Source organism: Muscardinus avellanarius (assembly GCF_963383645.1).
Source record: "Muscardinus avellanarius genome assembly, chromosome: 3".
Taxonomy (NCBI): Eukaryota; Metazoa; Chordata; class Mammalia; order Rodentia; family Gliridae; genus Muscardinus; species Muscardinus avellanarius.
Window position 1 is genome coordinate 113,783,933 of NC_137788.1, and position 14,141 is coordinate 113,798,073.

The window sequence follows — 14,141 nt, forward strand, 5'->3', positions numbered from 1 at the left end:
TTCAAACCTGCGTGATCTTCGTCTCTGCCTCCGAAGCGCGGGGACTATAAGCATGCACCACCATGCCTGGCTGGAATGAAACTTTTTAGCTAGTGTTAGAACTTTTTTTTTTTTTTTTTTGGTGCTATAGGTTAATTCTACCCCGAGCTATACCCACAGGCCTATTTTATCTCTATTTTGAAACAGGTATCCCAAAGACTGTAGGCTAAAACCTCAGTGGTCATGAGAATCAGTTTCCTTTTTTTAAAATTAAGCTAATTTTAATGCAAGTATAGATTCACATGTACTTAAATAATATATGCCCCATGGATCTTTTACCCAGTTTGCTCATTCTTAACATCTTGCAAAACTATACTACAATATCACAACCAGAGTAAGCCAGGGTCTAGCTCAGTTGCCCAGGCTGATTTTGAATTTTCCATCCTCCCGTCTCTGCCTCCCAAGCACCGGGGTTGCAGGTAGCCCACTGTGCCTGGCTGCAATAGTTAACGTTTACTCAACACTTTCTATGTGCAGTCACTGTTCTAAGTGTTTTAAGTGAATTAGCTCATTTTATCTTTACAACAATCCCCTAATGTGGGTACTATTATTATCTTCAATTTACAGACAGGAAACAAAGAGGCAATTGTGGCAGACTGGTGTCTGCTGGGATTTGAAACCTGGCTCTCCCACTTAATTGCATGACCTTGACCAAGTTATTTAAACTTTGCATATCTGCATCCACATTTTACAAATGGAGATAATGGTAGTATCTAAACATAGGGTTGTTATAAGAATTAAATGACTTACAAATTACAGTTTATTACTACTACTAAGTTTCTACCAAGTTTACATAGCTATCAAGTGAAATGACAATCTTTGAATACAGACTGTCTGGGGTGTACATTTCTGCTTTGCAGGCAGTCATCTGAAGTATGAGTTTAAAAATCTTGGTAGCCGGGTATGGTGGCGCACATTTGCAACCCCAGCATTCGGGAGGTTGAGACCAGAGGATGGCGGTTCATGGACAGCCTCAGCAACTTAGTGAGGCCCTCTCTCTGCAACTCAGTGAGACCCGGTTTCAAAATAAAGGATAAAAAATAAGGCAGGGGCTGTAGCTCGGTGGTTCCTGGATTCCATCCCCAGACCCGCAAAAATAAATAAATAAATAAATAAAAATAAAAAGCTTGGTACTTGAACTGGGCACAGTGGTATATGCCTATAATCCCAGTACTTGGGAGGTTGAAACAGGAGGATTGCAGGTTTAAGGACTGTCTCAACAAGTGGTGAAACTCTCAGCAACCTAGGGATACCCTGTTTCAAAATGAAAATAAAATACAGCTGGGGGTGTAAGTCAGAGATGAATGCCTCTGGTTTGAATCCCCTGTAGCACCAAAATAAATAAATAAATAAAATCCTGGTATCCAAACAAAAATTTAAGGTCTTCCTTCGTTAAGTAAAAATTATTTAGGCTGGGCATGGTGGCACATGCTTGTAATCCCAGTATTTGGGAGGCTGAGACAGGAGGATCAGAGAGGTTCATGGCCAGCCTTAGCTACTTAATGAGGCCCTTCACAACTTGGTAGGACCCTGTTTCAAAATAAAGATAAAAATACAGCTGGGGGTGTAGCTCAGGATGCCTGAGTTTGATTCCCAGCACTCAAAAAATATAAAAATAAATAAAAAATTAGGGCTGGGGATGTAGTTAGGAGGTAGTATGCCCCCAGGTTCTATCACTAGTACTGCAAGAACAGAAACAAAAAAAAAACAACATACTTTTATGTCTATATAGCATTTACTTGTCAAACTGTGACTGCTGCCCATTCTTTTAATATTTGAAATCTTATTATTGCAATTACATGACATCCCAACACTGAAGCACCACACGACAAATATTTAACTATCTATACTCTAATGGAGAAGTCTGAGGGCAGTTCAGCTAACACTGTACAGTGTATTGACATAAAAACCCAGCTCTTACGTGGGAGACAGAGACAGCAGGATCGCAGGTTAAGACAAACTCAAGCAATTTAGGGAGACCTTGCTTCAAAATTAGAAATAAAAAAGGTTGGGGGTAAGCCAGGAGTGGTGGTGCACGCTTGTAATCCCAGCATTCAGGAAGCTGAGACTGGAGGATCCTGGTTCGCGGCCAGCCTGAGCTACTTAGTGAGGCCCTCTGCAACTCAGTGAGACCCTGTTTCAAAACAAAGAATAAAAATAAGTCTGGGGGTATGCTCTGAGATAGAATGCCCCTGGGTTCCATCCCCCATGCTGGAAAAAAAAAAAAAGCCGGGGGTGTAACTCACAGGTAGGATGCAGCTGGGTCCTATCCCCAGTATCTAAAAAAGAAAAAAGAAAAGAAAAAATAAAAAGAAGCCCAGCTATCTATTTTACAGCTTGAAGATTGCTGCCCAGAGCAAGTAGTAAGGAGACACTGGAAATCTGGACACTTCTCTTGATTGTCTACCACTTTGGAGAAGTTTCAGTTAACACACACCCTCATTTAAAGCACAAAGCTTGGCGTGGTGCACAGGTTTGGAATCCCAGCATTTGGGAGGCTGAGACAGGATTGGTGGTTCGCAGACAGCCTCAGTTACTTACTGAGACCCTTTGCAACTCCAACAAGTGAGTGTAGTCACCATGCCTGGTTAATAAATACTTCTTTGTGTGTGTGTGTGGTACTGGGGGTGGAACACAGGGGCTTTCTACCTCCGGGCTATAATCCCAGACCTATTTATACTTTATTTGGAAACAGGGTCTCACTAAGTAGCTGAGGCCGGCTTCGAAACTGTGCGATCCTCCTGTCTCACTCAGCCTCCCAAGCGTTGGAATTACAAAGCATGCACCATGACGCCAGGCCTTAATAATTTTTTACTTAATGAAAAAAGATATTGAAATTTTTGTTTGGATACCAGGATTTTATTAACTCACTGAGTTAGTGAGACCGACCCTGTTTCAAAATAAAGAATAAAAAGTAGGGATAGGGGTGTAGCCCCAAGTTAGAATGTCCCTGGGTTCCATTACCAGTACCGCAAAAGAAAAAGAAGAAGAAAAAAAGCACAAAACCACAACTCAGGGCAGACCTTGGAAGGTAGCCAAAGTAATAACATCATCTGTTTCCTATTGCTGAGGTGACAAATTACCATAAATTTAGTGATGTAAAACAACAAAATCTATCTCATTGTTCTGTTGTTGGGAATCTTGAAATAAAAGTGAAGAAGGGTTGCACTGCCTTCTAGAGGCTCTGGGACAGAGTCCTTTTCCAGGCCTTTTGCAGTTGTGAAGGCTGCATGCCTCACTGCTCCAGTTTAAAAATCTGCAACGGCTGGTTTGGAGTTTTTCTCACATTACATCATTCTGCCACTGAATGTTTAGTCTCCCTCTTCTGTCTTTTAAGGATTTGAAATTGCAGCAAGCCTACCTGGATAAATGCAGAAAAATCTCCCTATTTTCTGATCAACCTAGCTGGGCATGGTGGTGCATGCCTGTAATTTCAGTTCTCAGGAGGTTGATATCTCAGGATTACAAATTTGAGGCCAACCTCAGCAGTTTGGTAAGGCCCTATTTCAAATAAGTAAATAAATAAAATAAAAATAGAAAAAGCTGGGGCTGTAGCTCAGCGATAGATAGCCAGTAGGTTCAATCCATAATACCAATAAATATGATTGGCTAAGTACAACCTTAATTCCATCTGAATTATTTTCTTTATGTAATCTTGGATATTCCAAGGGCCCAGGATTAGGATGTAGATGTATTTGGGGAAAGCATTATTCCGTCTTCTATATCTTTGTTAGTTCAAATAATTCAACATTCATTCATTCAATCAAGTAAGATTTATGGAGCATTTATATTTGAGTCTCTGGTAGGCTCTGAGATCTACATGGCTGTATTAGACTGACAATTCATGAATCAGTATAGTTACTGAAAGCTTCTGGAATGCAGAGATCATAAGTAACCTTTAAAAAAGAATACAGCCGGGCAGTGGTGCACGTCTGTAATCCTAGTACTTGGGAGGTTCAAGGTCTCACTATTTGGGGATTCTCATCAACCTAGCAAGACCCTGTTTCAAAATAAAAATCATATAAGGCTGGGGTGGAGTAGCTCAGAGGTAAAATGCATCTGGGGTCAATCCCCAGCATCACAGAAAAATAAAAAATAAACAAACTATTTTTTTTTTTTTTTGCGGGTCTGGGGATAGAACCCAGGGACATTCAATCTCCCAGCTACAGCCCCTGCCCTATTTTTTATTCTTTATTTTGAAACCGGGTCTCACTGAGTTGCAGAAGGCCTCACTAAGTAGCTGAGGCTGTCCGTGAACCGCGATCCTCCTGTCTCAGCCTCCTGAATGCTGGGATTACAAGCATGTGCCACCATGCCTGGCTAAGAAACTATTTTTCTTTAGAAAAAATGCACTTATGTTGGCTGAGGAGAAATTTTACTATGAATGCTATGAGGTATAGTGAAAAAAGTTAGGTGTTTAAGAGACAGGCAAACTAAAGTCCAAAGGTCAAGTTACTGGATTTCTCTGAGCCTCAATTTTCTCACCTATAAAACAAGATTATCCATCTCAAGGGTTGTTTAAGGATTAAACAAAAACATGTTCTCCTGGCATGACATCCCCAAATGTCATGTTACCTCTTGCTCTTTTCTGGGTGTGTGTGTGTGTGTGTGTGTGTGTGTGTGTATACATATATATATATGTATATATATATTTTTTTTTTTGTGGGTCTGGGGATGAAAACCAGGGGCATTCAACCTCCGAACTATACCCCTTGCCCTATTTTTTTATTTTTTATTTTGAAACAGGGTCTCACTAAATTGTGGAAGGCCTCACTGAGGAACACAGCCTCCTGAATGCTGGGATTACAAGGTGCACCACCACGCCCAGCTTTCTCTTCTGGTATTTTAAGTAACATTCATTGAATACTTCCATGACTTGCTTTACAATTGACTATGAAAGCATGTAAAGAAACGTTAGACAAGAGTTTCTGTCCTCAAATTTAAGAGTTAGCAGCATTATACATTTGAATACATGAGAGCATGAAAATTCAGCCTAAGCTCATACGGGTTGTATGAATCAGCTAGATTTTGGTTAGAAAAAGTAAATATAGTAGCCAGGCATGGTGGTGCATGTCCTGTAATCCTAGCACTTGGGAGGCTGAGGCAGGAGGATCACAGGTTCTAAAGTAGTGTCAACAATTTAAAGAGGCCCTTGGCAACTTACTGAGATCCTAATTTAAAGAGGCCCTTGACAACTTACTGAGATCCTGTTTCCAAAGAGAAAACCAAAAAACAAAAAACCAAAAAGGGCTGGGGTGTAGCTCAGAGGTAAATGTCCTTGGGTTCAACCCTGAGTACCAAAGGGTGGGGCGGGGGGGGGGGGAGTAAACATATTCTGTAGTAATTAAGGCTGATTTCCTTTTTATCTCAAAAGAAGACAAGCAAACAAAACCGGATCCACATTACTCTAAGGGTAAAATTTAAAGCGATTTGAATTTGACCTTGGTTGGGGTTCAGAGAGCAATTTAGTATAATAATTTTCAAGTTATCCCTTGGGTCCCTAAAAGTCCACAGACATAACGCGAAGGGGAATCCAAATAGATGGCTCACCTCATCTATCTTGCTGTACCCTTTGGGTGAAACTAGAAACTTAGATTAAATTCTCGGATTGTATGTGGATGTCACTAGTTCATAGTTCTCCAAAATTCAACCATCACACGTCAGTGCAGTTTTGAGAAACAAGTACTCAGCGGCCACAGCATCTGATAGGCCTCGTTTTACTTTATTAACGATTTGCAAGAAGGTAACACAAACCACCAATTACACCCACATACCTTATCAAATCGCCGGTACTGTCAACGATAACTTAATAATAACCTGCACTTTCCCTGTGCCCCGGAGCTAATTCTCCTTTACGTATACTATCTCGCTATTTCACACCGCATCCTCCAGGGCACGTTGGAGCTAATTTCTCCGTCTACTTTCCGACAAGAAACTGCTAGAGGCCACACAAGACGCGGGGGCCACGTCCAGACGGAATCAGCGACCCCGGCGCCTTCAGCCTTAGCCCGACGCCCGAGACCGCCGCCTCCGCGGGGCGCGTGAAAGGCGCGCACACAAGTCAAAGCCAAACACGATCCCTTTGCGGGGCGCGCCCGTCACTCGACTTCCGAGAAGCCCAAACTGCGCCAATAAAATCGGCAAGAGAAAGCAGGTGGCGGCGCGGCCTCCTACCTCCGGGACGAGCCGACCCGCCGCTCGCCGAGGCCCCGGCGCCGCCGCGCACGAGGCTCCGCGCCCCGCGGCAGGAAGCGCCTCAGCGCGCAGGCGCGGCCGCCGCTCCGCGCAGGCCCCGGGCGGGAGGCGGCGGCCCAGGTAGGAGTCGGCGGCCCTCGCGCGCCCCCCGCCCGGCCCCCGCGCGGCCCCGGCCCCGCGCCGGCGCACTGGCCGCGGCCGCGGCCGCGGGGGATTGTGGGAGGCGCAGGCGCGCGGGCGGGGGCCGGAGGCGGCGGCGGCGGCGGCCGTGGCGGCGGTTGGTGGCCGTGGGGGCGGGGAAGGGGGAGGCCAGACGAGGAGGAGGCGGAGGAGGAGGAGGAGGAGGCCTGGACTCCCGCCGCCGCAGGTACGCGAGGCCCGCGCCTCCGCCGGCGTGACAGGCCCGGGCCGCGGAGCGCGGGCAGCGCCGGGCTGGCGGGGAGCCGCGGCGGGGCGGGCGGCGGGCCGGGGCCGCGGGCGCGGGCGCGGGCGCGGGCGGCGCGGAGGGGCGGTGGGAGGCGCGGGGCCCGCGGCGCCCTTCGCTCGCTCCTCCCGAGCAGCCGCCGCCGCCGCTCGGCCGCCGCCGCCATTTTGGGTTCGCTCGGCGGAGGGGAGACGGTTCCGCGTCTCGGCGGCGGGACCCACCTCCCCGCGGCCCAGCCCCACGCCTTTCCTTCTCCGCGGCCGCGGGCGGCCCTGACAGGCGGGGGCGAGCCTCCGGGCCCCGGGCCGCGGCGGCCGCCCCTCGGCCACTTCCCCGCGCCCCCGGCTCGGCGCGGTGAGTCGCGGCCGGCAGGCCTCGGGCCTAGCTCGGGGCCGCCCGGCCCGCGCCGGCCGCTGTCAGTCCCGGACCTGGAACTCCGGGGGGGAGGGGAGCGCGGCCCGGAGCCGCGGGCGGGCGGGGGTCCTCGCCCGGTGGGAAAGCGGGCGCCGCGGCCGGCAGGTGAGCTGTGCCCGGGGGGCGATCGCCGCGAGCGGCTCCCTCGTCCGCTCGTCGACTGTTTTTAGGGATGGAGGGGGCAGGGGAGAGGGACTGTGGGAGGGTGGCTTACCTGTAGGACCCAGTCTCCGAGGCGCTGGAGAGTCAGGTGGGAAGGGCGAGGATGAGCTCAGCGCCGTAAGTTTGATACATGTCACCGGGGAGTTTGGACGGAGAGAGATGTTTTCGGTCTCGGAAACAGATGGTCTGTTGGTGTAGCGCGGCTGTGTTTGTGTGTGTCTGAGAGGATGGGAACTGTTCCGGAAGAGTTTGCCTCTATTTGTGTAAGTGGGATGGAGGCACCCCTTAGAAGTTAGCTTGTTTTTTACAATAAACTTTGGGGTGTTCTTGCAGGCTGATGGCGCGAGTATGGTTTAGGAGTTGGGAGCACGTAATTATGCGTGGGAAAAGCGCAGTAATGGCATCATTCTACACAATCTAGTACATATGTGTGGGGTCAGGGAGGGGAGAAACTTGGCATGGCCAGTTGTGGCCTTGGAAATAGTTTGTGCCTTTGAATAAAGTGAATTGGGTAAATGTGAATGCCCAGAACACCTTTAACAGAATAATTACTCTAAGGCTATGAAGAATGGATGGCCGCTTTTGTTGACATAGGTTTATAGTAAATACTTTATATTAGCATAAGGGTTTTGTTTTGCTTTGATGGTACTGGAGATTGAACCCAGGGGCATTCTACCTCCCAGCTACACCTCAACTATAATCAAATAAAAAATTATTTTTTTAATTCTTTATTTTGAAACAGGGTCTCACGAAGTTTCAGAGGGCCTCACTAAGTGAGGCTGGCCGAGAACTTACCACCATACTAGGCTTATAAAGCTTTATGTTCAGAATATTTTTTGGGTTTCTTTTTTGATCCTAAATCTGTGAAAATGATAGGATAGGTATTTTCTCCCACTTTGCAGAACGGAAAATTGAGGCATAAAGAGGTAACATTTCCAAGGTCATATGTTAAGTTGATGACGAAGTTGAGATTGGAACGCAAATATTTTTACTACTGATCCAGTAGTATATTGACCATATCACAATGCCTTAGGAGGTCTTCATTAGGGAGCACATATGATTGGTTGGAACATATTAGGGAGAGACCTATGATGTCGAGTCTGTGTACAGAGTAGATCCATAGCGTCAAGTTTGTATACAGAACATAGGTTGTCCTTGCTAGGGCAACTTGTATGAAATGGGTAACCATGAGATTATTACTTTGTGTTTATGAAGGGAGTAAAACACTTCGGACACTTTAGCTTGTTTATTTTGGGGGAGAGAGGGCTGTCATGCCTAACTTGTACCAGAGCAGTCGCATGGGTGCTAATAGTTTATTTTGTGTTTTGGTGCTGGGGCTTGAACCCAGGTCCTCACACCTTTCCAGCACCTACTCTTCACTTCCACTTAGCTAAATCCCCAGCTGGACAGGTTAAATCAGCCTTCACTCATTCAACAAACGTTTATTAAGTACTTCTTCAATAAATGGCCCCTTCCTTGGGATGCGAACGATAGACATGCCGTTGTTAAAATAGCCTGGGTACATATGAGGGGAGTTGTCTTGAGGGTCTTAGCATTAAATAGAGGGAGCACACAGTCAATGCGGAGAATCTTTAAAAGTCTATTTAGAATGGGGCATGGTGGTGCACCTTAATCCCAGCTACTTGAGAGGCTGAGGCAGAAGGATTGCAAGTTAGAGGCCAGCCTGGGCAATTTAGTAAGACCCTGTCTCCTGGGGAGACAGCCAAGCATGCTTGAGGTCCTGCATTCCAAAATAGGACCTGCCCGCCACATATTCAGTTTGGAGGGAATTTAGGTCTTCTAGATAATTTAATATGGAAGGATAGAGTATTTGAGAATGTAACAGGCTGGAAGTGCTGCACATGCTTGTAGTCCCAGTTCTTGGGAGGCTGAGACAGGAGGATCTCAGGTTCATGGCCAGCCTCAGGTACTTAGGCTTTTTACAACCTAGTGAGACCCTGTTTCCACATTAAGAATAAATAGGGCAGGGGATATATCGTGGGGGTAGAATGCCCCTAGGTTTAATTTCCAGTATTTAAAAACAAACAAACGGGGTGGCCTGTTTTAATAGAGTATGTCTTCTTTAGGCATTTGTGAGTAAACTGGGGGAATCTGGGAATTGTTGATATATGTACCTCTGGATATTGGTACTTGACTGGACTGAAGGATTTTTTTTTTTTTTTTTTTTTTTTTTTGGTATTGCGGATTGAACCCAGGGGGGAATTCTACCTATGAGTTCAGCCCCCAGTCCCCCCTTTTTGTCTGTGTGCGTGTGGTACTAGGGGCATTCTATTTCCAGGCTATACCACCCAGCCCTTATTTTAATTTTTTGGAAACAGGGTTCTTACTAGGTAGCTAAAAGCCTTGCTGTATTGCTAAGATTGGCCACAAACCTGTGATCTTCCTGTCTCAGCCTCCTGAGTCCTGGGATTATAGGCATGTGCCTCTACACCCAGCTGTCCTTAGCCTTTTTATTCTGAGTCAGGGTCTTTCTAAATTGCTCAAGCTGGCCTGATTACAGGGGTGCCCCTCGGTGCCCAGCTACTGACCCAGTCTTGTTGCTATTACAGATTTGTGGGGTTTCATTGAACATTTCACTTTCCATGTTTGAAGAATTTATGAAACTAGGTGGGTGTGTTGGCACACGCTTATAATCCTAGTACTTGGGGAGGCTGAGACAGAGGAGAATCCCAGGTTTGCCACTAGCCTCAGCAACACAGTGAGGCCTTCTGCTACTACCTGAGAACCTGTTTGTTTGTTTGTTTGTTTATTTTGGTGGTACTGGGGGTGGAACCCAGAGGCTTTCTACTTCCGGGCTATACTCCCAGACCATTTTTATATTTTATTTGGAAACAGGGTCTCACTAAGTTGCTGAGAGCCTCACTAAGTAGCTGAGGCTGGCTTTGAACCTGTGCAATACTCCTGTCTCAGCCTCCCAAGCGCGGGGATTACAAGTGCGCGCCACCACGCCCGGCTTGAGAACCTGTTTAAAAACAAAACAAAGTAAGGCTGGGAGGTGTAGCTCAGAGGTAGACAGGCTGCCCCTGGTTCAATCCTCAGCGCCCCCCAAAAAAGAAAGAAGAGAACAATTTATGAAATATTGTTTAACATTAGTTGTTTTTACTTTATAGGTATAGTCATTGGCCCTCAGACATGCAAATTGATGACAGGTTTTATATTTTTTCTTTCACTGAATTTTGCTCAGTTTTAAAATATAAGAAATTTATCTGGGCATGGTGGTACATGCCTGTAATCCCAGTACCTGGGAAGCTGAGGCTAGAGGATCGCAGGTTTAAGGCTGATCTCAGCAAGTTAGTCAGGCTCTCAGCAACTTAGTGAAACCCTGTTTCCAAATAAAAAATAAAATAGGACTTGTAGCTTATAGGGAGAATGCCACTGGGTTTAATTCCCAGTACCAAAAATAAAAGTTAAGCAGCAAACTTAAAACATGCAAGCAGTGCATGGTTCCACACTTGTAATTCCAGTACTTGGGAGGCAGAGACAGGAGGGTCCAGGTTCCTGGCTACTTAGTGAGGCCTTCTGCAACCTGGTGAGACCCTGTTTCAAAATAAAGAATAAAACAGGGATGTAGGTATAGCTGGAGGTAGAATGCCCTTGGGTTCCATCCCCTGCAGCGCGCGCGCGCGCACACACACACACACACATAGCAGCTGCTATGCAATAGTATAATGAGTCCTCATGCATTCTAGCTTTGACAGTTATCATACTATTATATCCACATTTAGTAGCCTCTGTCCTTTTTCCAGCTCTGCTTATTTTGAAAGATCTTCCAAACTATCGTTTACCCATGAAAACTTCAGTGTATATATTCTTTTCATTTTTTTTCATTTTTTTTCTTTTTTTTTTTTGTGGTACTGGCGATGAAACTCAGGGGCATTTTACCTCTGAGTTATACCCCCAGCCCTATTTTTAATTTTTTTTTGTGTGTGTGTGTGGTACTGGGGGTGGAACCCAGGGGCTTTTCTAACTTCTGGCAATACTCCCACACCTTTTTTTTTTTTTTTTTTTTTGGTGGTACTGGGGTTCCTGGAAGCCCTTCTACCTCCGGGCTACACTCCCAGACCTATTTTTTATACTTTTTTATTTGGAAACAGGGTCTCATAAGCCAGCGCGCGCGGCTGGCTTCGAACCTGTGCGATCCTCCTGTCTCTGCCTCCCAAGCGCGGGGATTACAAGCGTGCGCCACCACGCCCAGCTCCCACACCTATTTTATGCTTTATTTAGAAACAGGGTCTCACTAAGTTGCTGAGAGCCTCACTAAGTAGCTGAGGCTGACTTCGAACCTGTGCCATCCTCCTGTCTCAGCCTCCCAAGCAGCTGGGATTACAAGGGAGCGAGTGTGTGCCACCAAGCTCAGTTATTCTTTATTTTGAAACAGAGTCTCACTGAGTTGCAAAGGGGCTCACTAAGTAGCTAAGGCTGTCTGCAAACCACAATGCTCCTGACTCAGCCTCCTGAATGCTGGGATTACAAGGGTATACCCCCACACCTGGCTTCTTTTCACATTCTTAAATGGAGAATTAGTCTCTACAGTTAGGTTTATATGGGTTGTAAAATAAATATATCTGATGATAGTTGGGAGCTGTACTTATACCAGCTACTTCTAATCTATTTTACTTACCATTAGGGAATTCTTCTTCCAACTAAGGAGAAATGAGGTGAATAGAGATTCACATTGCTACTTTTAGATGTTTGCATTAAAAAATTAGAACAGTGTGTGTGTTAGTCAGAAAAGCCTATCTGCTTTTTTCAAACACAACAAGAAATAATGATTATTATAGGGGTTTTTTTTTAAGTTTTTTTGTCATAGTGACAAGATGCTAAAAACATTTTCTAGTTTTAACTTCCTCTTGATCTTTTAATGGGATCTACTTGCCATAAAAACCAGTTGGCTCTGGTGTTACTGAACATGAGCTGAAATTGGTCTCAAATAATTTGATTTGAGTAAAATCCACCTTGTTTTGAATTTTGAAATTTCAACTGTGGACATTGTATATGGATATTTGAAAATGCACATATTTGCTTATGTTGCATACCTGAGAACCATGTCACAGAGTATAGTTGTCATGACACATAGACACACAGAAACATTGTTGAAGCTGGGCATGGTAATACACACCTGTAATCCCAGTACTGAGGCTGAGTGAGACTGGAGGATTGCAGTTTCAAGGCCAGCCTCAGCAATTTAGTGAGACTCTGTTTCAAAATAAAAAGGATTGGGTATAATAGCTTTGAGGTAGAATGCCCTTGGGTTTCATTATCACCATCAGGAGAAAAAAGAAAAGGAAAGAAACATTGCAGAAAAAACAAACACTTCTATTGAGTTATGAAGAATCGAAGTATATAACATTTTAAGTGGCTACTAGTAAAGTAGAATTAATTAACTTATTTATTTGTTTTGCAGTATTGGGGATTGAACCTAGGCATATTCTACCTCTGAGCTACACCCCCAGCCCTATTTTTTATTCTTTATTTTGAAACAGGGTCTCCTAAGTTGCAGAGGAGTTTACTAAGTATCTGAGGCTGGTTGAGAACTTGCCATCCTCCGGTCTTAGCCTCCTAGGTACTGGGATTATAAGCGTGTGCTGCCATGCCCGGCTGTAAAGTAGAATTTAAATAGAGATTCTTCCTTCCCCAAAGCGTGACTGTTTTATTATAGCTGGGATAAGTACAGGTTTCATCAACAGTAAAACTTTCACTAGTATCTTGTGTTACATCTTATGTTGTGGTCCCACAGTAAATAAGTCATAAATCTTTGACTTAATCTTCTGGTTCTACATTTTGTTCAATCTATTTTCTACATTTGATGCCAAATCAGTCTTCTCTTTCAGTTTTATTTGGCCTAAAAATGTAAGGGGATAGCGTGTCTGGCTTCTTGGTGTAAATGACAATTGAAATGTGGGGGAGACATTTCTTTAAGATTTCTTAAATTCAGTACTGCTGAAAGTGAAAGTTCCAGAGTTTAAATATTTGCTAACATAAGCCTAACAAGGCTGAATGGAGAAAATTTAAAAGATTGTTTTTGCAAGAAGCAACTGATAACTCTGAGAAAATGGGTCAGGGGAAATGAATCAATCACGTATGATGATTATTGGATGAATGTTATTATATATAGCTTAAAGTTTGTGTGTGTGTGTGTGTGTGGGGTAACTGAGGTGGAAACCAGGGGCTTTTCTACCTCTGGGTTATACCTAGGACCTATTTTATATTTTATTTGGAAGCAGGGTCTCACTAAGTTGCTGAGAGCCTCACTAAGTAGCTGAGGCTGGCTTTGAACCTGTGCGATCCTCCTGTCTCAGCCTCCCAAGTGCTGGGATTAAAAGTGTGCGCCACCATGCCCAGCTTAGTTTTTTTTTTTTTTTTTTTTTTTTTAATGTGATACTAGAGGTAGAACCCAGGAGACATTTTACCTCTTAGCGACACCTCCAGCCTTATTATTTATTTATTTATTTGTCTATTTATGTAGTACTGGAGGTAGAACCCACAGGCTTCTCTACCTCCGGGCTATACTCAGACCTATTTAAAATATATCCAGACATTTTTTTTCACTTTATTTTTTATTTTTTTAAATTTATTTTTATTGGTGCATTGTAATCATACATCACATTGGAATACAAGACTTGAGAGGATATGCAAGCACACATCATCCAATTAGCCCTCATCCAGTCCCCATCCCATTCCCTCCCCCTCCCTGGATCCCATGCTTGTTTGGTGATTAACTTTGATACATGTGTTTATGTACCTCCTGCTTTTTAAAGAGGCTCCATCCTCCCCTATTCCATACCCTCTGATTGGTCACCTTAATTGCTTCACTATAGGGCCCTTTCTATAGCTAGACCTCTTCCTGTTGCGCCTTTCCTCCTAGTTATTGCAAAAATATGGAACG